Consider the following 18,631-nt stretch of genomic DNA (forward strand, 5'->3'; position numbering starts at 1 on the left):
TGTTTTTTCAATAATTAGCATTACCATTGACTTATGTATCCAATTTCCTGTTATACATAATAAACTTCCCTTATTATTGTTCTTATTGTTCACATGACCGTACTTTGCTGGTTTTGTATAATAACCTTATTTATGCAATCATAGGAGGTCCCCCTGGCAGTTTTTTTTCAAAACTCTGGGACGTCCTGCTGTAATACCATTACCATGTAACTCCAACATGACTGTTGCAATAAACTTGACTTGGCTAACCAGATACTTCGCAACCACCGACGAGTAAAGTCTCCTTGCTGTTATCCGTCTGCTAAGCAAGTATCGCAAATTAGCAGAAGTGACACAACGACAAAAGCTTTCGAAGCAATCCAGAACCAAAATTGGAAATGCAAGTTAGTAGTGGAAGCCTACATGACAACCTGTACGCGTTTCTTGTGGCCTCTCATTTAGTGTCTGGCACTATAGTCATGTAGCACTTTTATCTTTTACGTTACAACTGGAGATGCTTTCCTTGCAACAGGTCCTTTTACATCTGCTTAAGGCGCACAAGTCCTATAGGATTCTTTTTTAAAGAACTTTGTTTTCCGTAACCATTTATTTAGCGTTCTTTTATTATTATTATTTTTTTGAAAGATAATCGTAAGCAGCCATTCATTCTGGGAAAGTTTGTTTACGACCAGGCTCTAAAGATATTAAAAGCCTATTTGTGCAGTTTACTAATCGATAGTTGATTATGCTCTGTTTAAAACCGTTATTCTTTCCCACGATATTCATTTTCAGAGAAAATTGCCTTTTTGCACGAGTCAGTACGTGTGTGGGGCTTATGTTAGCGAAATAAATATTCTTGCTGAAAATATATCCATCTCCGTATGGCTGTTCGAGACTCCATTCAATAATCCATACCTATTGTTCGTATTCCAAAAAGAAAATTGATATTCGCCCACCTCTAGTAAAAATGGCTTATTCAGCACGCACTTCCATGGTCTCCTAGGATGTCGTTCCTAGGAATTCTAGCTTGTTCACTACTCACGTATCTCATCGTAAGTGAAATCTCCTTTCTTCGTTTGTTGGAGCGCGGACTCGTCCGCGCAGCGGAGACGAATCTTCAAGAAGGAGGTCCACCGCTGAGACAGCGTGCGGCTTTCTGGGTTGCCACCTAGGTCATTCTGTTCGTCCCGGGAAGAACGGTGGTTCGGAGAAGAACATAATTGTCACAAAAAGAAAAAGAAATGCCACATCGTACATAATTGTCAAAGTCAGCGATAGCTTTCTTATGCCCACCACACTGTCATCTTCATGCCGACCCGTCATTCGCGGCAAACCTTTTGTGTGCAATGTGATTAGGCGAGCCTTTATTCTGTACAGAATCGGCGACAACATTGAAAAAAAAAAAAGTTTCAACACAGTAGGCGCGTCACTGCGACGATATGGTGAAATCCCGCTTCAACGCACTTATTTCTCTGGCGACTCGCACCGTGCGCTATATACCGATGAGGTTCCTTACACACCTGATCTCAATGAGCTCTTGCCGCTACGACCCGTGACCACCAATCAGGTGCCCGTCAATCGCCTCACCCTCATCTGCGCTTCTTTTCTCCGGTATACTGTTCTTCGACTCCTTATTCTTGTTACCTTCTCTTTTCGCGCACCGCAGTTATCGTGTGAGAACGCCGTCCCGCACAACTTTCGAAAGTACGCGACGAAGACAATTAGAAGCCCATCGGGCTTCAATAACGAGAAAAGTGTTCCCAAACATTAAAAAAAAATTATTCTAACGTATCAGGGCAGCAACTTCAGAAACACCGCACTGCCTGAATGAGTCCAGATTTACTAAACCCATTTACAATAATTAATTGTGTGCTCAAGTGTACGTGTGCCAGCGTTATTGCAACCTGCGCCACTCGGGAAGCGTCGGGCGGCCGAAATCGAACTGGCGACTTTGTGCTTAGCAGCAAAACGATGCGTCCAGTGAGCCAACATGCTGGCTAGTCCTGAACCAAGAATCAATGGATCAAGCATACAAAAAGCGAATGAATCAGAACTCGAAAGAGGCAAATTTTATCAATAAAACGAGAAACAAGCAAAGCTTTTGCCGAATTTCACGCCAGTAAAATATAACGATATCACGTTACCCATTAAAACAATGAAAAAGCTACCTCTATCGCAAGCTGCTCCGTTTTTCGGTACTACAGTGTAGCTTTATTTGTTTTTCATACTTTTTACTCAAGTGTAATTGTGGGTCTAGTGCACTGCCCGCACTCGATACAGAAATCACCATACGAGCACGAAGAGCTGGCAAACAGAGATTCGCGAATGCGCACTGAAATTACTGAACAAAATTTTATTGCGAAAGCTATTATATGGACAATCCAAACGAATTTTTGCCATCGTCGTCGGCGTGAGGTTCCGTATATATTTAGGTATAAGTACGCTATATGGCATGACATGTTGCATTACATGCGATATATGCTGCCACACCTTTCTATTACTAAAGTTACTCATAGCAGGTCTTATCATAAGAAGCCAGCAAACAAGAACATCCAGGACAACATAAGGGGAATTACTTGTACTTACTAATTGAATTAAACAAATGATAAATTAATGGCAGTGAAAGTGGATGAAAAAACAGCTTTCCGCAGGTGAGGAACGATCCCATGTCTTCGCATTACGCGTGCGATGCTCTAACCAATTGAGCTACCGTGGCGCCGTTTCCCCATCAACTATCTTGGGCATTTATGTTTTTACTACTAGAACTAACCATGGGAGTGTTAGTCAGAGCCACCACTCACAAACCCTGGCGGTGGATGTGGAACATTCTTTTCTGCCGCAGACATCACGAGTACGTGATCTTTTTGGGTGAAGGCAACTGGTCAATAAACCCGCACATGCTACCTGAAGGCATCAGTGTTGCCGGATTCGAGGGCCTTGTTATGTAATAAACGAGAAGAGAGGGGGTTAACCGAGGGGCCCGATTTTAGCTCAGTTGGTTAGAGCATCGCACGCGTAATGCGTAGACGTGGGATCGTTCACCACCTGCGGTAAGCTGTTTTTTCATCTACTTTCATTGCCACTAATTTATCATTTCTTAAGTTCAATTAGTAAGTACAAGTAATTCCCATTATGTTGTGCTTGATGTCTTTGTTTGTTGCTGGCTTCTTCTGATATAATTAATAATAGTCGGGCCTCTTGGTTATCCCCCTTTCCTCTCGTTCATAGCAGGTCTCATACTCTTCCCACAATTATACCTCAGATTTTTGAAAATGGTAGCCTACAAACAAATGTCATGAAACACGACACCGACAACGCATGTCCTTTATCCTAAACCTTCCCAGACCTAAATATTAAATGTGCGAAACAATAACACAGATCAAAACTGAAAATTATGTAATTTTATTGGCGCGGCTCTGCACTACCTCCGGAATCGGCACGGGAAAAAGTTTTGAAACATACCCGGTACCTAAGAAGTCGCGATAAAACCGCTTAGAAAGACGTTGAATTTAATAATTAACATAAATAAATTTGTCCAATGGCAGGATTCAAACAGAGGACCCCGAACACAACAGCTTGTTTGTACTTATTCGGCTTACGCCAGCTGTAGTGGCAGTATGAATTGAAATTCGTACTGCCACTTGAGCTACGAGTCTTACACTTCGTGCAATATTCTAACATGTTGCTATCGCATTCATTGCTTCGCCCTTATAGCGAAACTGTGGTACTTTTGTACTACATTTGGGTTTAGCCGATAATTGTCTGTTTGTACTATCCGCTTTTCTTTTCTCTCCATCATCAGACCTTTGTCCCGCAGTTTCTTTGAGAGAAACTCGAGTGGCCGTTTCAGCGGGTGTGTCGGGATTATTATACGAGGCCACCAGATAATTTAACTTCACGTCTCCATTTAGCATTTACATTCGCTCTCTCATAACTCCACAAAAGGTCGGCTCACATGCATAGCCTTGGCTCACCTGCCCAACATCTTTGCTGCGTTAAATACATTTTCGTCAGGATTAAACCACGGATATAACGGAGAAAGAAAGTTACGAATAAGTGCCGCAAATACTCGTGTTAATAAAAGGACATACCCTCTCGACGTTACCAACTGAAAGTTGTTGAAATGCGGGTGGCCTTCAGAACTATCGTTTTTGAAAGTGCTGCCCATTGAGTTATGTTTGGTCGTTGCGGTAAACTTTAACAGATGGCCGCAGGGGCAATGTCCAAAATTCTTGCGTACCAAAACATAGGTAATACACTTCCACCGTCGTCGCAACTATACGTATTTCTCTAACAACCAATCTGTAGCTACTATTGGTACATACCTATAAGTACCTAGGCGTTCATTTTACCCATGATGTAGCCTGGATTTATCACAATGAACAAATTACAAACACCGCCAACCATCTTCTTGGGTACATTCGCTGTAGACTATGAATGCGCCGTACATATATCTATCCTTCTACAAAATTGTTAGCTTGTGAAACCTTATTTCGCCATAAATTAGAATATACTTCCGTCATTTTTGATGCACAAGTCAACCAAATGAAAACTATCGAGTACATTCGTGCCTGAGTCACTCGTTTTGTTAGGTATGATTAGTCCTAAAAAGTAGCATTTCTGTATCAGAGCACATGTTCAGTTTAACATTCTGCCCCCCCCCCCCCCCCCCCGCCACCTACCGAATATATATGGGCTTTGTCTTTTTTTACAAATTTTACCCCTAATTCTCCCCGGACTTGCAATTCACGAGACCACATTACCGGACCTCACGTAATAGCCACCCATATGCTGCATACACGCTTCACGCCCGTACAGCGGTATTTCAGCACTCCTTCTTTTTGCTGGCGGCCAAAGAGTGGAATCATTCACTCACCGACGTTGTGCTTGTTATTGATACACTTCGTCTCAGGAAAGCCATCGAAGGTGCCCATTTCCCAAAGTACCCATAATGACTCACCAGTCGCCATGTTATGCTCACTGCCTCATGTAGTGCCCGAACCGAGGGATATTTCAAGTATTGATAAATGAAAATAAATAGAACAATGACCCCCGAAACGTGTTTCCTGTGCTTCCATCATTTCATGGAACCGGACCGAGAGGCTCGTTTGCTCACCTTGCAGACGCGACCCACAGTGGAGGCGACCCGTTGACCGCACACCTTGGTCTCGAGGGCAGTCTCCCGGAACACGAAATAGGCGTACCTGCCCCACGCGACGGCACCCACCGAGTGCGGGTCTGCGATCGACAGAGCTTCGGGTTGGGGGCGACACGCTATGAACTGCCGATGCTCAACTGCATGCCGTCTCATTTCTCCGCGGAAGTGCTCCGCCTATGAATCAAAGGGCAAGCATTGACTCATCGTGAAATCGTGAAGATATGGACATAAACGGGCTGGGTCGACCACTCATGTCATAGGGAAATGAAAATGTTCTATAAGTGGCAAGCGCGCTAAAAGTTGATTGGTTCGCAGTGACAGCGATCCAAATAACAGCGAATCACTGAACCTCATGAATATATATATATATATTACATACCTAAACTTCGTCATGTGTATTTCGCTATAATCATCAATATCGCTTCGCTTTGTCGTTTTCGACGCGCAGTTCGTGTTTTAAATAACGCGTAGGCTCAACCCTTGCTTCACAAGTAGATGAGATGCTCGGTACCTATAATGATGTCAGCTGTACCGTAGTCGAATTTTCGTGCCGCAGCGTTATTGAATGTGGTAGATCAGACGTCTTTATTATATCAGATCCAATGCTCAATATGATGCATTTCATCAGTTTAGGGCGTGGCCCTGGCACGTAAGGCCTCAGAATTTAATTTAATTGTAATGTAATGCCGGAGCTTCGTAGAAAGCTTGGGCTGAATTCGCAACACCTTTTGTTCGTCTGTGATGTTCTTCGTTGGCCGGACACGTTCGCTTATATTCCTGACATCACAATTTGCTCCCATATTCTCTCGCGAAGAGATGAATTTTTTTGTATGTAAAACACAACTTTCTGCTTTATTAAGCCAGTGTGCTGTACTATAGCCGATATTATATGTGGAGGTTTATGTCGTGATTTGTCGATTTATTACGGCGAACACAGTAGTGCAATTACTGGCAATATTTTGAGGGTCGGAAGATCGTGCTATAGTACAAGCCGGAGCATCTACCACCCCATACCCAGTTAGCCAAAAAGGCGGCAGCCCAAATAAAAGTAATTTCATAATATCAAATAACTTCGAATACAATGCGCTATTTGATTAGAATTACATGCGCATTAGAGATACTTTTGAGCCGGCGTCGTCAAGATATTTTGTTTGATTATGCAGATTAGAGGCGCGCTAACATGCACAACAATTTGTCGGTCAACATGTAGTGCTATGTACAATTAAGGTTGTTTTCTGGTGCCTGCCTCAAGTGGGGCTGTCAGGCGAGAAATCAACCTGGAAAAGATGGTCCATGCCAATCGACAGGTAATATGCAGTTATAGCTTCGCCTTACAGGGATACTAAAGGGGAAGAAAACACAATTCGAGCTGTGTTATTGAACTACTATTCTACAATACCAATATAGCCACTCTTACCGTGGGAAGAGGCATGGTACGCCAGAAAAGGCGCAAAAAAAAAGAAAATTCGGGTGGAGACTCCGCCTTTCCTCAACAGCCAGCCGTGATCGCATAAATCTTTTACTGCGCCAGAATGGCCCAAATGCGTGAAAGAAGCTTCAAAATTCGTAACGTACCACTGACGTATCGATGATGGAGTTTCAGTGCCAAATAAAAAAAAACAAATAATATAACTTTAATATCATTTTCTCTTACAATAATCAAGCTGTTACTAAGAAATTAGGGGAAATAGCATTTTCAAAGAATACTGTATTCGTTCAAACTGTTTCATTCTTTTTCTTTGGTGTCTCTTTAATATTCGCATTCAGCGCTGAGCAATTTCCCGATTACGCAGCTCGATATAGCAGCATGGCCAACGACTAAGCGTATCCACATAGGGAGTGCCAAAACGTCACAGCGTTCTGCTTCCTTGTGACCACGTGCTGCATCACGACCTCTTGACACAACACCTCGTGGGATACAAGACCAAAACCACATGTCCAAATTCTGGAAGGCGTGCTTAGATTTATGTGCACATTAAAGAACCCCAGCTGGTCCACATTTCCAGAGTCCCCCACTATGACGTGCCTCATAATCAGATTGTGGTTTTGGCACGTAAAACCCCATAATATAATTTATTTCAATTCTCGAAGTTCCTAGTTCGTTAATGCTCTTGGTCATCGGCTGGCTGCCAACGCTTATAAGAAAGTCCTTAATAATAATAAATAATAAAGTATAAGAAAGTCCTGCATTAGGATTTCCTGCAATTTGCTCTTACGAGCAATTGTAACGTAAGAGAGAGAGAGAGAGAGAGAGAGAAAGAGTAAGGTAACAAGACTTTGTGTATATAGACGCTGAAACTGAATTCACAAAAAAGATCATGCACGCTAGTACTGTTCCTAAGAGCAAGTTCGAACCAATCCCGCTGCTGGACTTAATATTAGCGAAAGTGGCCAGCCAATGGCCAACAACAACTACAAGCAAAAAACTTGGTGTATTCGACCTGTGGTGCATAGAAAAGTTACCGCAAATTGCTAGGGGGCTCCGAGGCTTGTCCGTATTTTTTCTAGTGTTTGGAGGTAAAGCTCCTCCACCTAAAGCAAAAGAAAGTATGAAAAGCAAAAGAAATTATGCAGACCCAATGCACATGTTCGAATCTATGTGAAGCGACGCTTTCGTGAAGCGCTCAATGAATTGTTATAAATTTGCCCAATTCGTTCCTGCGCATTTGGCAATAGAAAACTGGCGCACGTAGCTGCTCTCACGCACCTATGATACGCAATGTGACAAATCTGATTTTCGCGTGTATTCATTTGTTTCTTCCTATTCATGTTAAATGTGCGGGTCATCATCAACCCAACAAATCCTCAATCCCCCGCTGGAAGTATGTGTGATAGCCCGCAAATTGTCATCATCACATAATCATATCATAGAGCTCGTTGGCAGCCTGATACCCTTTCTGTGTATGTGCACATACCCCCGTTCTCTCTCTCTTTTCCTTAGGGTGAATCTATTCGTTTAGAACCTGACCAACAAAGCGCAGACCGGCCCACTGACCCCGGTTCCACTGTGGGATGGTAGGCAAAGAAAGCTCCGCTTTAAAATTTCACGTAAATACTTTTTTCGTAGACCAGGCCATTAATTACATTATAGGGGGTTTTACGTGCGAAAACCACTTTCTGATTACGAGGCAAGCCGTAGTGGAGGACTCCGGAAATTTCGACCATCTGGGGTTCTTTAACGTGCACCTAAATCTAAGTACACGGGTGTTTTCGCATTTCTCCTCCATCGAAATGCGGCCGCCGTGGCCGGGATTCGATCCTGCGACCTCGTGCTCAGCAGCCCCACACCATAGCCACTGAGCAACCACGGCGGGTGACCAGGCCATCGCTCACCAATAAGAACGGCGGTGCTGGTGGTGTCGGTCAGCAGGTGCGGGTAGCGCGGCAAATCTGATTTCTCCTTTGCGATCGGCGCGCGGTAGAAGGCGTGCTTGTTGCCAGACAGCGGCCATGTGCTCACTACGCTCGAAGCGCCAGGTTCGGGAGCGTCGTCTGCGGCCAAGAAATCGGAAAAGTAGCTCATCACTACTGAGTAGAATAATTTTGCGCCCGTGAGGGTGCTGGGTTTGTTCTATGGCTAACAACCACGCCCTAAATCAAGGGGAAGGTTTGAGTCGTTTTGAACGGGGGAAGAGGAGTTTTTCTATTTGGCGAATTTTTCTGGCAAGTAAACATAACGACAAGAAAGCAGACAACACAATAACTGCATGGACTAAACCTTCGTAGCTCTTACTGTCAAACCGTCCCGTCAATTGTATCGCTCCGCACCAGGTGGACAGGATTAACACGCAATTTTCTACTACGGCTTCTCTCATTTCAGGTGTAGTTAGAGCTAGCAGTCGCATATAGCAAATATATATATTTCTTTCTTCAGCTTAAGAGTAACGGTGCTGCAGTCATGGCACAAACTGCACACAACGATAACTTGCACCATTAAGGGTGTTTTCTTCTGTCTTGAACTGCCCGGTTACATCTCTGACTCTTAAAAGAGATTGCCCCATTTGAGGCTTGTCTTTTCGCACAACAATAATCACACCTGCCTTGCTTGCGTTTCCTTCTTTGAAAACTGTGCACTCGCTACTTTCCTGGCAAGGAGGCCATGTCACGCTGATAACGCGCATGCCGTTCGTGACCTGGAAATACCGGGCGCGCAGTGTTGAAGAAAGGAAAGGCGGGCAAGATAGATGACGATCGTCGTTGTGGGACAAGATAAGCCCCAAAGGGTGCACATTTTTAAGAATGTTTGGAATGGGTGTCTGGTGAACTAATACACCTATATGAAAGCGGGACTCTTTCGGAATTGAATCCTTTCCCGCGATGGGTGTTCTGCCGGAATGCACATTACGTTTTCTTTCTCACAGTGATATTTGTTATGCTATCACTAGCCTAGTCTTTTGAATGTCCACCGAAGTATTCCAAAGTGCTTTCCAAGGCGTTTATAAAAAAAAAAGAAGAGAATAAAAAAATAGCCACGTAGCACCCCCGCTTGGCTTTAACTGCGGAACTACAGATGGCCATACTGAAGTGTTACCTCTCGGTCACTCCACGTTTCTTCTTTCTTCATCGCCACTTTAAAAAAAGACTGTATAGAGTACAATCGTTAAAACCAGGCAAGCAAACCAGGCAAATAAATTTTAGAGCGCAGCTCTTAGTTGCCCGTTCTAGCGGTGAGCGTCGGCGGTGCAACCTAGCGAACGATGAAAGATGAAAGAGAGAAAAAGATGAGCGAAAAAGATGAAAGAGCGAACGCGGAGCGGGAGATGAAAGACGCGAGCCGCGAGCGGCAGAGACCAGTGAGAGCGGCCCCTTCAGCGATGTGCGCGCGGGAAGCTGGTGGTCGTGCCGACCCGCCCGTCCACTCGTTTCGTACTATCGTCCACTCGCGACAACTCTCGCTCGCACATGTTTTGGTTTGCATGGCTTGGTATCGTTCGCGCTTGTTTCGATTGTCATGGTTTGCGATTTTTGTAACCAGATTGTATGCGCGACGCGAATTGCTCCGTACTTCCTGGAAGCCACACGGGCACCACCGATTACACTGGAACCTTCGACGAGTCATGTAGAAGGCGACCTAAACAGCCGCGCTCCAAATTCGCATTAGTGAATATTGCAACCGCCTGTGACTTTTTTTGTCGATAAAACAAGTCATCAAGGCCCGTAAGTGAAGTAGGCGGTTCAGGCAGCGCCCGACGCCAGTGCCTGTACTGCACAAACTTTTTCACGTACTGAGCATCTATCGTCGTCAGGACGTTTAACCTGCACACGCTTTTTTCACAAGCTGTGGAGCCAAAGCAGTATAATTTATTCAAAAGGGATTTCGGGTCTATCCACTTGTAGAAGCATAATTACGGATAGAGTTGTGGTTCATTTTTAGAGGAGTGCAGACACCAAATTCTCGGGTGACGATTTTTTTACCATTAATACACAGCATCGAGGGGTCCATAATAACCTAATATAACATAACGTAGCATAACATAATATAATAACACAACATGCGGAGGACTGTGTCCGCACTAATGAAATATCGCGAAATTTTTGACCGCACAGGTGCTCGTTTCAATATTCCCGCCAGCAGGGGCCAATAAGCTTTGAATGGCGCTAATGTTGAGTACCGGACGTTACGGAGGTCACGTGAACCACCAAAGCGTCGACGACAGCAAACTCATGCTTCATCTGCACTTGCATCCGCGTTCGTCGTCGCCGGAGCAAGGTAGCAGGATTGCGTGTTCCGGCCGTGTTTCGCCAAACGCACGTGTAGCCGCTCTGAAAGTGTGTCGCCACCAACGTCTTTAAGATCACGCTATTTTTTCTCTCAACAATGACGTTTTCATGATGGCTATCGCGAAATATGGAGGTCACGCGAATTCACGAGTGCGGCAAGGACATTTGTCCGCACGTGAGAACAATGATCAAAATGTACAGAGCAAATAAAAAAAATAAAAAGAAATTGCAGAAAGGAAGAATATAGGGACGACATAGTTGCCCTATCTGCATCATAAAGAACAAGGCAGATCCTACGTGCTGAGGAAATCAATGCTATGCGAAGCATTTTGCATGTATCTGGCTATCCATCAACGTTTGTGGTTCTTCGAAAAGTTGCCAGATGGACCTATGTGTTTGCGTAAAGCAAGCAGTAGTGCTTGTCGCGAGCGTGTTGCAGCGACCGAACAAAGACGACGACGATAGTATGACGACGACGGCGGTAAGTGGGTTTTTCTTTGTTTGTTTCATTCCACCAAGAAATGTTACAATTTCGTTACGACCCGAGCCGATCCAGAAGACGGTGCTGTATAATAGACTGTCTGTCTCAAAGCATTAGCTGCCACGAGGCGTGAATTGGAGAAACTGACACCTCCAGCCAATGACGCAATGCAAACAGAGGGGTATGAGTCTGTGGCCGATTGGATACTATTACTCACACAAGCGCTCTATAGCCCCTGGTATGTGACGTCACGCACGCGTCATTCGTCTCACAGAGAGCTAGTTGTCGTTGGCACGAAAGAAACACGCGTGCGATCGTGGCACAACGTTGAGAGCATCGGGATCCACTAGCCCTCCACTTTCAGGACACTCTCAGATCCCGCTCTTAGAACATTAGAATTTCCTTTCTTGATGAAGCGAGGTGAAACAGAAACCTAGCTTACGTAAAGTGCCTCTCATCAGCCAAAGTATGCTTCTCATTATTAGCACTGTGCATCATCATCACCATTGTCAGCCTTTTCTTATGTCGACAGCCAGGACGAAGGCTACTCCCAGCGATCTCCAATTACCCCTGTCTTTGGAGGCGTGAAGTAAAGGTAAAACACCGTGCTTCTAATCCGAAGGCCCCAGGTTCGGATCCTCGTCCAGGCCACCACATTTTTCAGGCTTGCAGTGACATCTGATACTGGCAATAAAGAAAAGAAAGAATTTCGAGAGCTAGTGGGACTTACTAGTCCAGGTGCAACCAAATTACGAAGGCCCACTAAGCTTCATCAAAGACATTCCCCCTCACCAGAACAGAAATTGTCCTCCCTGGTGCAGTATTTGGCCGCTACCTCCCTCGTGGCTCTTACAAGAGCACTCTACATTGTGAAGTTATTCCAAGTCGTCCACTGCTCTATAGTCATGTTGATGAGAATTAATTTCTGTACGGGGATCTCCCGAAGCGTCCCGCTGGTAGGCGGGCTGGTTTTTGAATAAACGGTAGAATGCTACGTACCAAGCCAGAGCGACGAAGTTTCCTGGGAGACGAAGTAGGAGCAGCGTCCTTCCGCCTTTCCAGTCTCGTTGCTTTGAAAGATAGCCTTCTGCTGAACCACTGGAACCAGCGTCAAATCTTTGGCCTGCGCGTAACAATGTAAAGGTGATCATGTCACACAAGAGAAAACTTGCCAAATGAGGGCCCATCTTGTCTTCATCTGTTGCGCCTACGCTTCTTAACTTCTCTTCTTTTTTTCATCTTTCTTCTTTCTTTTCTTTGCTAGCAACTGTGCAATTGAAACGGCTCACTCATGCCATCTGAACGGCGGCTGGCATACACATCACCGACAGTGTCACGACAGCAATGATAAGCCAACTTACATTTGGTAAACGCTGCACCAATTACGACCGTGCGCTTTGGATAATGTTGAGCTGTATACCAGCGAGCAAAGACGTCAATAGACATTATGTTCAAAAGATGCAGCCGAGTGGCTGCACGGCGCAGCGTGCGAGAAGGGCGTTCATATATCTAGTTGTCAAAGCCCGATCTCGGAGAGTTTTTATATGCTCAGCAAATCTTTCTCCTACACTTCTCCGCATATGAGTTTTGTAAACTTAGTGCGAAGACGTTGTGAAGGCTTCTCGCATAACTGTAGACGTTGTATACCTCATTCTGGCTGCCCCCAGGAGTCTATGAAACGTTTTGTTTTCGATGTGTTAGTTGCGAGAGTGCTGCTTGTTGTCATTGTTCAGATTTTGATGTTTTATATTTCTTTGTCTTTTTCCTTTTTTTTTTTTTGCTCACACTCAAACGACCTTGTATAGTAACGTTCATATTGCTACGGGGCAGAATTAGTGAATACACTTACGCTTCACTAATTCTACCTCGCACTTCCACCAAAATGCTACGGGGCAGAATTAGTGACGCGTAGGTGTATTTACATGTATATACAAGTTGCAGCAACACTGCATGCGCAAGATGGCTGCCCAAACCAGCCACCCTTTCTTCTCGACAAATCGTTGTCTTTGTTCATAGTCGCACTATGTATGCCCCACTGCTCCGTAACAATATCATAGAAAAGTCTAGTGCTGCCACTTAAGTCTGTACACCGTACAGATTTGAGCCGCTGCCACCTTCGATAGCCGAGACAGCATCAGGCGTATTTGCTATTTGCTTCTTTCTTTTTACCAGAGGAGAAAAACTTCGACTGAGAATAGAGGGGGCGAAAGAAAGACAACCAATAAACTGCAATTAAATAAAGAAGAGATAGCGCCCAATCACACACCATGACTTGCCAATCCGTGGGCGCCCTGGCGTTGGTCCCGCAAATGTAGAGCGTGCGTCCGTCACCTATCGGCTGCACCACGCGGATGTGGTTGCGACAGTCAACCTCCTTGCCCAGCTGCACAGCGCAATCGCACGAGGTCGTAAAGTTTGTCTGCTCATCATTACTACCCATCATTCTTATTCATCATGTCCACTCGTCATCCCTGCTCATCATGCCTACTCATCATTTCTACTCATCATCTTACTCATCATTCCTACTCATCCTTCCTACTCACCATCTTGCACGCAAAATGAACCAAAATTTTGACAGAGAGCCGCACGTCAGGTTCGCAGAAGCCAAGCTCGTCGCGGCATAAACGATCATGGTCTACGCGCACTACCCCATTGTCTACCCGCTTTATCAGGTGCAATCGCGGGTCACTTTATTACAAACTTGCACGTGTGAGCTATGGTAGTTGTTCAATTTCTTTTGAACGAATAGGAACATCTCTTTGTGTGTGCTTAGACATCGCGTAGCGCTGGATCATTAGTGTGGTTGTCATCTGTCGAAGCGCATGCCAACCAGCAAGCCTAAACAATTTCCAAATAAGACAAAAAAAGCTGTTTGTAATGCAATGTATGTACAAAAAATAAAAAACAATAATTTCGGCAGCAGTGATCCGGACGTTGGTGATGAAAGAAAGCGCCAAATTGTGGTGACGCAGTGGCGCCGCCAACGCCAAGTGCTTTGTATATGTGTGCCTTGTATATCTGCGCAACCTGCGCTGCATGGTTGCATTTCGAACCACGTGGCAACATTTGACGAATGGGGGTGCAAGCGGCGTATGAAAAACAGCTGCGACCCTCTGGCACCATAAAGGCAGCCATATGCAGTAACATTAAGTGTCCTTGTCGCACCCCGACCTATGGGGAACAGTGCCCGTATTAAGAGGAAGTGCACGTCATGCATTAGAAAAAGAATAATTTTTCAACGACCCAGCGGGGACCAGCGGGGACCAGCGGGGACCAGCGGGGACCAGCGGGGACCAGCGGGGACCAGCGGGAAATGCAGCATAAGAGCTAGCTCGCTCACTACTATTTGCAGAACAGCTTCTCCTGTTCTGTTCCTTTTGTTCTCTCTGGATATCAATGCAAAAACAAGGGTGATTCGCGGTGATACCAGCAACTCAGGCACTCCTTTATATGGGTCTCCACCGTGCAACCTGCCCAAAGCCATTACAACTCGCGCTGCTCTTTGCCGTCTTCTTCATCATCTGTCCGCCTTGTCCAGTTACATCGCCACTAAAAGGACACTGAAGAGAAACAGTCAATTAGTTTACAGTGATAAATATTTATTCCAGAACTTTATTTCCGTTAATTTCTTGTTCAGACCTTGATAACTAAGAGAAAATAAAGACCATTATTTTTTTTTTCTTCTTTTGCACCTAGGCCTGGGTTTTCTGTGGGAGGGGGATAGTGCGAGGGTAATTTACTAATATAGCTCCACCAATTTTTTTTCTCTGTTTGGTGTCCGTTTAATATTTGCGATATTCCACAAGGCGCCAATACATGCATTGTTCACTCACCAGGTGCCCTCCGATGGTCTCGCATGCTTTTACGCGGTCCTTAGGAGGAGGCAGTTTGAGTTCCTGCAGTACGGCGTTAGCCAATAGAATTTCGCTGTAACTCCTTCCGTTTTATTTGAGCACACCGCGGCACAGGTTTCATGTACCACTATCCAAATTACTCAACGTATGCTACAGGTGGTGGTGAGCCTTTTAACGAGCCGTGCATTAGTGGCAGAAGGCGCTGGAAAGCCTTTCTATAGTAGACCAGGTAACTTTATATTTCGCCCGTAGCATATAGCTTAACCACGCATTGAGCCACTTCCTGAGGTCAAAAATTACCGCGGGAGTCTGGTCGACCATCAAGGTGAAAAACAAGCTTCGTTAAATACAGGCCTGGATTATAAAAATTATGCAGATGCCACGCACTGTGGGAATCGATGAAAGCAAAGCTTTCTAACGATATCTTATTGTTCAATTATTTTTATATTGACTATATTTAGCGGCCATGTTGACGGCATACGACAGTCATGACGTGATGTTAAATGTTACCTTGTGTGTACCACCTTTGTTTGTCTACGTAGTATGCAGAGCCGACAACTAGGCGTGTTTGCTCGGGACTGGCTAGTCATATGACTCCTGTTTCAACGCCACAACAAACTGCGCCCGTTTCGTATACACACCAGGCAATGTTATACGAAGGCTGAAGAGACTTTTTCTCACTGCTGACATTGGCGACCAAACAAAAAGAAACTATTACTGCGTCGCATATGAAAGAAAGATATCGGCATGCGTCATTTAATTCGATTACCAGGGTCTAATGTTAGTACGCCGCAAAATATGACTATATATGTAACACACGGAAGGTGTCGTAGTTGTCACGGGCGCAAGAGGCCACGGCACGGGGCTTGCGCCCGCGACCAAAACGTAGCACGCCGCATACAGGAAGCGCCAGTGGACACAAACAATACGTGATTTGACTAGGCATTACGTCCACAAGCTGCGGTTGTAATAGGCGAAGTAAGTGTGCAATATATGATGCCATATACCTAATTCTATATAAACGTAGTAGAATGCGTCGCTGCAAATCAAGAACAATTGCACGGGGAAACGCGCGGAGCCAGTGTTATATGGCCGGACTACATGGGAAGCTTCTGAAGCGTTGCATGCTAGGTATGAAACGGAGTATACGCGATCTGTTAAATTGCTACTCTCAGATTAAAAGTAACGCGATTGTGATACCAAGTAGCCTATTTCGCGAAGCATTGGCTTAGCGTCGATCGAACTGACTTACAAGGGGATCAACAACAACGAACACTGACATATACAATATTTCACACACACGCGCACAAACGCACACACACGCACATAAATAGAGAGACCGAATATTTATAGCCAATTTTTCACATATAGCTTCGCCGTTAACGCACCTTACAAGAGAAGACGTTGTCTTCGTATGGGGGCGAAGAAGAACAAGCAGCGTTTAATGATCTCCGAGAGCCCCTGCAACCACCTCCTGTACTGGCTCACTTTGGCGAGGACGCTCCTACCATGATTCATACGGACGCTAGCAATGTAAATATCGCCACTGTGCTCGTGCAGTTTCAAGACTCAGCCGAGAGAGTCATTGCATACGCAAGCAGGATGCTCTCACGTGTTGAGTCTAATTACTCAACAACAGAAAAAGGAATGCCTTGCGGTGGTATGGGCAGTTATGAAGTTTCGCCCGTATCTCTATGGCCGTTCCTTCAGTGTTGTCAGCGATCATCACTCACTTTGCCGGCTGACTGAACTTGAAGGATCCGTCCGGTCGACTAGCGCGTTGGAGCCCAAGGCTTCAAGAATTCGATATGGCAGTGGTGTGCAAGTCCGGACGAAAGCAATCCGACGCCGACTGCCTTTCAAGGTCACCGATTGAGCAGGAGGTCACAGGAGATGACGAAGACATGGCTTTTATGGGGGTTCTAGACACAGCCACGATTGCTCGTCAGCAGCGGGAAGACAGCGAACTGATTCCGCTTATTGAATTTTTAGAAGGCCGGATTACAAGCTTGCCATCATTCTGCTTCCGTAATGATGTTCTTTACAAGAACTTCTCTGCAAGCGGAAGCAGCCGCCTACCTGTCGTCCCAACGTGCCTCCGTCATGAGGTCTTGCAAGCCTGCCACGATGAACCGACATCTGGCCACCTCGGCTACGTACGAACACTGGCCCAATCCTTGGCCCGATTACTGGCCAAGGTTTGCCACCTATATGAAACACTAAGTGCGCACGTGCCTCGAATGTCAGCGACGCAAACCACCATATGAAATCACCTATGAAAGCAGCTTGGCTACTACAACCAGTCCAAGTGCCCACGACCCCATTTGCCCAAATCGGGATGGACCTTCTCGGACCATTCCCGACTCCTAATACTGGCAATAAGTGGGTAATAGTTGCCACCGATCACCTGACACGCTATGCAGAAACCAAGGCCCTTCCAAGTGGCACCGCAATCGAAGCAGCGCAATTCTTTTTCGAAACGTGGTTCTGAGGCGCGGTGCACCAGTAGTGATAATAAAGGACAGAGGGACTGCTTTAATGGCTACACTTTTAAAGACAGTGTTTAGCTTCAGCGGCACGGCTCACCGAAAGACCACATCCTATCCCCCGCAAACGAACGGCCTAACAGAACGCTTGTACAAGACTATCGCCGACATGCTGAGTGTGTACCTAGAAATGGACCACAAAAATTGGGATGACATTCTATCGTACATCACATTCGCTTACAACACTGCTCAACAGGAAACAACGCGAAAGACACCATTAAGCGTCCTTCATGCCCGTGAAGTGACGACGATGCTCGATGCGATGTTGCCACTTGACTGCGGTGATACAGGCACGGACGCTTAAGCTTTCGCTCAACGTGCTGAAGAAGCGAGACAACTCGCCCGCGTCAGAATCGCCCGACAACAGGACTACGACGCTCGACGCTACAATCTACGGCGCCCCTACATCACATATCAGCCAGGCGACAAAGTGTGGGTTTGGAGTCCCATCCGTCGGCGAGGGCTTTCAGAAAAGCTACTCAGGCGGTACTTCGGTCCGTACAAGGTTTTACGGCGCCTCGGCGACCTGAACTATGAGGTTATCCCTGACAGTCCTGCTTCCTCCAGGGCGAGGCAGCGTCCACCAGAAGTTGTGCACATTGCGCGCATGAAGCCGTATTGTTCGAAATGAAGTGCCCACACCTCGTCTGACACATCTTCCTGTCGGTAAGTGTGGCATTTGTCTCCCTCTCTGGACGGAGGCAAATGCCACATCCAGTATGCAGCATGTAGAGGAAGACGAAGATCTCGCGCATTGCGGAAGAGAAGAAGAGGTCCCTGCACGATCGTTTTTCAGTTGGCTTCAATTAAAGTGTCCTGCCCTTTTTTATCAGTCCTTGCCGTTTGTGAATCGGGACAATATCGATCGTGGTTTGCTAAAATCACACGGCGA

At 45.7% G+C, this 18,631-nt stretch overlaps 1 long non-coding RNA gene across 1 annotated transcript; it reads right to left on the minus strand.

The window, feature by feature from the left end:
* Nucleotides 1-5,106: 5,106 nt before the first annotated feature.
* Nucleotides 5,107-13,722, minus strand: LOC129387667 (uncharacterized). The gene is made up of 3 exons (XR_008614859.2): nucleotides 12,339-13,722; nucleotides 8,471-8,629; nucleotides 5,107-5,217 (listed from the first exon to the last, which is right to left on the minus strand). It is a non-coding gene; the product is annotated as an uncharacterized lncRNA (long non-coding RNA).
* Between the last annotated feature and the right edge of the window lie 4,909 nt (nucleotides 13,723-18,631).

Source organism: Dermacentor andersoni, chromosome 2, assembly GCF_023375885.2.
Source record: "Dermacentor andersoni chromosome 2, qqDerAnde1_hic_scaffold, whole genome shotgun sequence".
NCBI classification, from domain to species: Eukaryota; Metazoa; Arthropoda; class Arachnida; order Ixodida; family Ixodidae; genus Dermacentor; species Dermacentor andersoni.